We start from the raw sequence: 6,040 nt of genomic DNA, 5'->3' as shown, positions 1-6,040 counted from the left end.
CTACCACCAGCACCATCACCACCATCACCACCAGCACCACCACTACCACCAGCACCACCACCAACACCACCATCACCACCACCATCACCACCACCAACACCACCATCACCACCACCACTACCACCATCACCACCACTACCACCACTTCTACCACCACCACCACCATCACCACCACCATCACCACCAGCACCACCACCAGCACCACCATCACCACCATCACCACCAGCACCACAACTACCACCAGCACCCTTACTACTACCATCACCACCACCAACACCACCATCCCCACCACCACTACCACCATCACCACCACTACCACCACTTCCACCACCACCACCACCACTTCCACCATCACCACCATCACCGGCGCCAGCTCCTCTTCCACGTGCAGGCGTCTCGGCCTCCCCCGTACAGTGGCGGCAGTGGACCTGTGGGAGGCAGAGAGACGAGGGCTGGTGCCCAGCGCTCCTCAGTGTGACCACTACCGCCATCGCCACCACCATCGCCACCACCGTCACCACCATCGGCATCGCCACCACCGACATCATCACCACCATCGCCACTATCATCACCACCACCACCACCACCACCGTGGTGGGTCACACACACCCCCACACAGACACAGACACACACACAGGGTCACACACACAGGCACCAACCCACACACACACACACACCCACACACACACAGGGTCACACACACAGGCACCAACCTACACCCACACACACACACAGGGTCACACACAGGCACCAACCCACACACACACAGGGTCACACACACAGGCACCAACCCACACACCCCCACACACACACAGTCACATACACCCACAGGGTCACAACAACCGCCATTCGCCACTAAGTGGCGGCGACGTCACTTCGTGGCTACGTGACGTCACCACGACGCTTGTGCCAGGCTATGTGCACCTTGAGGCCACGTGAAGTGTCCAACGCCCGCTGGCAGGAGGTGCCAAGCCCGTTTAGCCCCCTCGATCTGGCCGAACAAAAGCTGTTTGGACATGCGGTGGCTGGGCATGCGGGCTACATGACCCAGCCAACGCAGCCTTGCCTGCCGGTGAAGCTCACCGATGGGACCTTGCCCAGATCTTTTAAAGGATTTGTGAGTTCCTAACACAATCCAGCCAGGTTAAACCCAGGATGGATCGTAGGCAGGCCAGCCTAAGTGTTTATAACCAGCGAAGATGTTCCGTTAGGGGGGTCCACGTTTCACAAGCGTAGAGAAGGGAGGGAAAGACCGTGGCCGAGGAGACAACCCCCTACATTCTCGTGGTGCCGGACGGGCAATGCTGTCGTGGACAGTGCTGTGGGGGGTGGGCCAATTCCGATTGGCTTTTCCCCTCAAGGCGTTTGTAGCTACCACAGCGGCTAAATGGGGGCTCTGGATGGGTGCGAGGGGCTGGTAACCCCTCCACCTTCAATAAATTACCACAAAATCAAGTGACAAAAAATATCTAACAGACACACACACACAGGGTCAACAACAACAACAACCGCCATTCGCCACTAAGTGGCGGTGACGTCACCACGACGCTTGTGCCAGGCAGGGTCACACACACACACCCCCACACACACACAAGGTCACACACACACAGGGTAACACACACAGGGTCACACACACAGTCACACACACAGGGTCACACACACCCACGCAGGGTCACACACACACACAGGGTCACACACACACAGACAACCACCCACACACACACACACAGGGTCACACACACGTAGTGTCACACACACCCGCACACACGCCCACACACACCCAGGGTCACACACACACCCCCACACACACACAGGGTCTCACACACACACACACGCACACACCCCCACACACACGTAGTGTCACACACACACAGGGTCACACACACACAGGGTCACACACACACACACAGGGTCACACACACACAGGGTCACACACACACACACAGGGTCACACACACACACAGGGTCACACACACACACACACCCCCACACACCCCCCCACACACACACGTAGTGTCACACCCCACACACACACCGCCACACCTGTGGGCACGCTGCAGACGGCGTGATCTGAGTCATCGTTCTCTTCCTCCTGCCGGAGACGGAGCTGTGGACAACCAGGGTGACAGTGAGACTCAGCCACAGTGACACTCACAGTGACACTCACAGTGACACTCACAGTGACACTCAGCCACAGTGACACTCAGCCACAGTGACACTCACAGTGACACTCACAGTGACACAGCCACAGTGACACTCAGTGACACTCACAGTGACACTCAGCCACAGTGACACTCACAGTGACACTTACAGTGACACTCACAGTAACACTCACAGTGACACTCAAAGTGACACTCACAGTGACACTCACAGTGACACTCAGCCACAGTGACACTCACAGTGACACTCACAGTGACACTCAGCCACAGTGACACTCACAGTGACACTCACAGTGACACTCAGCCACAGTGACACTCACAGTGACACTCACAGTGACACTCAGCCACAGTGACACTCACAGTGACACTCACAGTGACACAGCCACAGTGACACTCAGTGACACTCACAGTGACACTCAGCCACAGTGACACTCACAGTGACACTCACAGTGACACTCACAGTGACACTCAGCCACAGTGACACTCAGCCACAGTGACACTCACAGTGACACTCACAGTGACACAGCCACAGTGACACTCAGTGACACTCACAGTGACACTCAGCCACAGTGACACTCACAGTGACACTTACAGTGACACTCACAGTAACACTCACAGTGACACTCAAAGTGACACTCACAGTGACACTCACAGTGACACTCAGCCACAGTGACACTCACAGTGACACTCACAGTGACACTCAGCCACAGTGACACTCACAGTGACACTCACAGTGACACAGCCACAGTGACACTCAGTGACACTCACAGTGACACTCAGCCACAGTGACACTCACAGTGACACTCACAGTGACACTCAAAGTGACACTCACAGTGACACTCACAGTGACACTCAGCCACAGTGACACTCACAGTGACACTCACAGTGACACTCAGCCACAGTGACACTCACAGTGACACTCACAGTGACACTCAGCCACAGTGACACTCAGTGACACTCAGTCACAGTGACACTCACAGTGACACTCACAGTGACACTCACCCACAGTGACACTCACAGTAACACTCACAGTGACACTCACAGTGACACTCACAGTGACACTCAGCCACAGTGACACTCACAGTGACACTCACCCACAGTGACACTCAGTGACACTCATCCACAGTGACACTCAGTGACACTCACCCACAGTGACACTCACAGTGACACTCACCCACAATGACACTCACAGTGACACTCACCCACAGTGACACTCACAGTGACATTCACCCACAATGACACTCACAGTGACACTCATCCACAGTGACACTCACAGTGACACTCACAGTGACACTCAGTGACACTCATACACAGTGACACTCACCCACAGTGACACTCACCCACAGTGACACTCACAGTGACACTCACAGTGACACTCAGTGACACTCATACACAGTGACACTCACCCACAGTGACACTCACAGTGACACTCACAGTGACACTCACAGTGACACTCACCCACAGTGACACTCACAGTGACACTCACCCACAGTGACACTCAGTGACACTCACCCACAGTGACACTCACAGTGACACTCACCCACAGTGACACTCACAGTGACACTCACCCACAGTGACACTCACAGTGACACTCACAGTGACACTCACCCACAGTGACACTCACAGTGACACTCACAGTGACACTCACACACAGTGACACTCACCCACAGTGACACTCACCCACAGTGACACTCAGTGACACTCACCCACAGTGACACTCACAGTGACACTCACCCACAGTGACACTCACCCACAGTGACACTCACCCACAGTGACACTCACAGTGACACTCACAGTGACACTCACCCACAGTGACACTCACAGTGACACTCACAGTGACACTCAGTGACACTCATACACAGTGACACTCACCCACAGTGACACTCACTCACAGTGACACTCACAGTGACACTCACAGTGACACTCACCCACAGTGACACTCACAGTGACACTCACCCACAGTGACACTCACCCACAGTGACACTCACAGTGACACCCACAGTGACACCCACAGTAACACCCACAGTGACACTCAGTGACACCCACAGTGACACTCACAGTGACACTCACCCACAGTGACACTCAGTGACACCCACAGTGACACTCACAGTGACACTCATCCACAGTGACACTCACCCACAGTGACACTCACCCACAGTGACACTCACAGTGACACTCACAGTGACACCCACAGTGACACCCACAGTAACACCCACAGTGACACTCAGTGACACCCACAGTGACACTCACCCACAAAGACACCCAAAGTGTCATGCTGCTGACAGTTGGGCTACATTAACATAAGCTGCCCCGCTTATTCTGCTGACACCTGGGCTACATTAACATAAGCTGCCCCGCCCATGCTGCTGACACCTGGGCTACATTAACATAAGCTGCCCCGCCCATGCTGGTGACGACACTTGGGCCACGCCCATTTTCAACCTTTATAAACAGTTTGCCTTTAGAGGCTGACCCCCTTTGCCTGATGTGTGTACACACACATTCTCTGGAAAGAACCAGAGAATGTGTGTGTAAGTGTGTGTGTGTAAGTGTGTGTGTGTAAGTGTGTGTGTGTAAGTGTGTGTAAGTGTGCGTAAGTGTGTGTAAGTGTGTGTGTAAGTGTGTGTAAGTGTATGTGTGTGTGTGTTGGTGTGTGTGTGTAAGTGTGTGTGTGTAAGTGTGTGTTGGTGTGTGTACGTAAGTGTGTGTGTGTAAGTGTGTGTAAGTGTGCGTAAGTGTATGTAAGTGTGTGTGTAAGTGTGTGTAAGTGTGTGTGTAAGTGTGTGTAAGTGTGTGTGTAAGTGTGTGGAAGTGTGTGTAAGTGTAAGTGTGTGTAAGTGTATGTGTGTAAGTGTGTGTGTTGGTGTGTGTGTGTAAGTGTGTGTAAGTGTGTCTGTAAGTGTGTGTGTAAGTGTGTGTAAGTGTGTGTAAGTGTGCGTGTGTAAGTGTGTGTGTGTTGGTGTGTGTGTGTAAGTGTGTGTAAGTGTGTGTGTGTAAGTGTGTGTTGGTGTGTGTACGTAAGTGTGTGTGTGTAAGTGTGTGTGTAAGTGTGTAAGTGTGTGTGTGTGTAAGTGTACCTCTGGTGTTGCCGTTTGCGCGTCTTCTCCGGCACTGTGGGGACGGAGCTGTCAGAGTCCTCGTTCAATCCGGCACCACCACGGCCACCGTCACCGCGCTCACCACCGCCGTGACCGCCACGGCACTCAACACCACCACCACCACCACCACCATCGTCGTCATCGTCGTCGCCAATCCTGTCCATGTCGCCGGCGCTGTTGACGTCGCCGAAGCCAAAGCCGTCAACGTCGCCGATGATGTCGCCGTAGGGGACGCCGACACCGTCGCAGTCGGCGCTCCTGTCGCTGAAGGCGACGCCGCCGGAGTCGCTGCAGTCGGCGCCGTCGGAATCGCCGAAGCTGTCGACGTCGCCAAACCTCACGCGGACGAAGTCGCTGAAGGCGGCGGCGACGGCCGCGGCCGCGTCGTTCGTGGCGGCGGCTCTGACGCCGCCGCCGGACGCAGAGCGGCGGCAGGGGCACGGTCCGACGCTGCCCTCGCTCGAGGCCATCCTGCAACCTGCACACACTGCGACCACCGCCGCCGTCACCACCACCACCACCACACGCACCACCGTCACCACCACCGTAAACTCAACACTGTACCATAGACTCAACACTACACCATAGACTCAACACTGCACCATAGACTCAACATTGCACCATAGACTCAACACTGAACCATAGACTCAACACTGCACCATAGACAAACACTACACCATAGACTCAACACTACCCATAGACTCAACACTACCCATAGACTCAACACTGCACCATAGACTCAACACTGCACCATAGACTCAACACTGCACCATAGACTCACAC

General features: G+C 54.7%; 1 long non-coding RNA gene across 1 annotated transcript; it reads right to left on the bottom strand.

Moving 5' to 3' along the window:
• Nucleotides 1–344: 344 nt before the first annotated feature.
• On the bottom strand, nucleotides 345–5,378 carry LOC142917292 (uncharacterized). Its single transcript, XR_012936960.1, has 3 exons — nucleotides 5,237–5,378; nucleotides 2,044–2,107; nucleotides 345–428 (listed from the first exon to the last, which is right to left on the bottom strand). It is a non-coding gene; the product is annotated as an uncharacterized LOC142917292 (long non-coding RNA).
• Nucleotides 5,379–6,040: the final 662 nt, after the last annotated feature.

The sequence above is a fragment of the Petromyzon marinus genome, unplaced genomic scaffold, assembly GCF_048934315.1.
Source record: "Petromyzon marinus isolate PM22_M1 ecotype Great Lakes invasive population unplaced genomic scaffold, UKy_Petmar_22M1.pri1.0 PM_G_Scaffold_45, whole genome shotgun sequence".
NCBI lineage: Eukaryota > Metazoa > Chordata > Hyperoartia > Petromyzontiformes > Petromyzontidae > Petromyzon > Petromyzon marinus.
The sequence above is the reverse complement of the archived record's forward strand: the minus strand, read 5'-3'. Positions and strand labels throughout refer to the sequence as shown.